This window comes from Clupea harengus, chromosome 26, assembly GCF_900700415.2.
Source record: "Clupea harengus chromosome 26, Ch_v2.0.2, whole genome shotgun sequence".
NCBI classification, from domain to species: domain Eukaryota; kingdom Metazoa; phylum Chordata; class Actinopteri; order Clupeiformes; family Clupeidae; genus Clupea; species Clupea harengus.
Genome location: NC_045177.1, coordinates 1,824,584 through 1,827,083, shown reverse-complemented (window position 1 = coordinate 1,827,083; position 2,500 = coordinate 1,824,584). Strand labels below are relative to the sequence as shown.

At 44.6% G+C, this 2,500-nt stretch overlaps 1 protein-coding gene across 1 annotated transcript in view; it reads left to right on the top strand.

The window, feature by feature from the left end:
* The window catches only part of LOC105906190 (transmembrane protease serine 9-like), a 24,336-nt gene that overhangs the window by 1,226 nt on the left and 20,610 nt on the right, over positions 1-2,500 (top strand). The gene's annotated exons all lie outside the window — the stretch shown is intronic.

Below are 2,500 nucleotides of genomic sequence, written 5' to 3'. Positions count from 1 at the left end.
CACGATAAAAGACTAATCCGGTTCCACTTCATTCCAGAACATTGCTCATTACATCAACATTTGTTCATGTAAGTTTCTATCTGTCTGACTTTCAGGAGACAAATCTAAGACCAGAGACAGGTTTGAAACCAGAGACAGGTGTAAGACCAGAGTATGTGTGTGTGTGAGTGTGTGTTGAGAGTGTGTGTGAGTGTGTGTGTGTGTGTTGAGCGTGTGTGTGAGTGTGTGTGTGTATGTGCGTGTATAGTGTATGTCTGTGTGTGCAGTGGCGGTTTTAGCCTGACATTTCTGGTGGGGCAATTTTGTATGACGTCATGTCACCATCACAAAAATAGAGGTAGCTGATTATTATAAGCAGTAGGCCTATATAGACCAGTAAGATATGCTATGGGCTGCATTTTGAGTGCCAGCAGGGAGCAGAAATCCTATTTCAAATACATTTCACATGCTTCAGCGCTCAGCGCGACACAAAGATGTTGCCTATAATACAGCATTAAAGTAAAATGATTGCAACAAAGTCAAAAGATTAGACAGACACATAGCTCAAATAACTTTCATAATTTATTAAGCTTGTGGCACACGTGTGGAATACAATATGAAGCAAAAGGCACAACGGAAACAAATAACAGCAACAAAACATGCTGCTAAATGAACAACACTTTGTAAAAAGACAATGTCCTGGCAGATCGCATTGACACATGCATCACCTCCAAAAAAAACCAGTTTGACTCACGTTTGAATCGTAGTGTATTTTCAGCCTGGTGTCGCCCTCGCACATCGTCACTTAAAAATGCCTGGGTTTACTGAGTCGGCTGACTCGTCGTGACCACGCAGACCCAGTTCGCACTCCCCACAGAGCTTCATGCACGATATCAGCCTCCCCAGTACATAAAGATTCACTTCTGTCTGTTTGTTGTGCTCTAAAATGTAGCTGTGCCATGATGTTGACCCGCCCCAATAGTTCCAATTTCAGGGCGCAATTGTTATGGGGTTTACAGCTTTCGTGTTTCACTGTTCTTTCTGCCAGATGCTCCAGGTCTTGAATCCATCCGTTGTCCAAACTGATTATTCCAGTCTAGTTGCCAGGCAGATTTCGTGGAGCACATCTGAAAGTGACCCACCGCTCAATGTTAACTTTGGCCTGTGTGGTTCACGCTCATTGGTGTTTCCATGGTGTCTCCACAGACAGAAAAACACACGAATCAAATTACTCCAAAACAAGACTATAATGCTTGTGAGTCAAGATTATTCACACACATATTCACGCTACTTTGCAAAAAAAAAACATATACTGTATATACATTTTGCCGCAAAGTAGGAATGTATTGAGCTTTCTGCACAACAGCGTCATCTGAATCTGGTGGGCCAGTGCCCCACCTGCCCTTAATGTAGAAACGCCACTGTGTGTGTGTATGTCTGTGTGTCCATGTTGGTGTGTTGGTGTGTGTGTGTGAGTGGCCCTGTGATGGTCGGAGTGTGTGTGTGTGTGTGTGTATGTGTGTGTGAGTGTGTGAGTGTGTGAGTGTGTGTGTGTGCGTGTGTGTTTTTACTAGACCATCCACAAGCAGGGGGTTAAAGCACCACCTTGTCCCATAAACCACCGTTCAAAATGGCGTCTCAAGGCTGAGGGTTAAACCACCGTTCAAAATGGCGTCTCAAGGCTGAGGGTTAAACCACCGTTCAAAATGGCGTCTCAAGGCTGAGGGTTAAACCGCCATTAAAAATGGGCTCTTTGTGGTCTGGCAGGGCAGGAACCAGCACATGACACTGGTACGTGATGGTATGTGTGCATATGTGTGTGTGTGTGTGTGTGTGTGTGTGTGTGTGTGTGTGTGTGTGTGTGTGTGTGTGTGTGTGTGTGTGTGTGTGTGTGTGTGTGTGTGTGTGTGTGTGTGTGTGTGTGTGTGTGTGTGTGTGTGTGTGTGTGTGTGTGTGTGTGTGTGTGTGTGTGTGTGTGTGTGTGTGTGTGTTTGAGACTGGTACCTGATGGCATGTGTGCTTGTGTGTGAGACTCGTATGTGATGCTATTAGATGGTGTTGATTTGTGTGTGTGTGTGTCAGTAGTTATTTGGAAGAGAAGACTCTTACTGTTGATTGTTCTCAACAAAGATTTTTTGATCTTCATCATGATATGAAACATTCCTGTCTGACGTCCAGCAGTTCAACTTCCTTCTGACTAACCTGCAGCATTCCATCTCTGTGTGTTTTTATAAGGGCTGGCTCTGTGATTCTGTGTGTGTGTGTGTGTGTGTGTGTGTGTATATGTGTGTGTGTGTGAGTGTGTGTGTGTGTGTGTGTGTGTGTGTGTGTGTGTGTGTGTGTGTGTGTGTGCATGTGTGTGTGTGTGTGTGTGTGTGTGTGTGTGTGTGTGTGTGTGTGTGTGTGTGTGTGTGTGTGTGAGTTTGTCTGTCTATGTGTGCATGATCCCAGGGTCATTTAAAAACTTTTCCATGACGTTTCAAGCTCTGTTTAATTCTATGACCTTCCAACCCTACTAGTA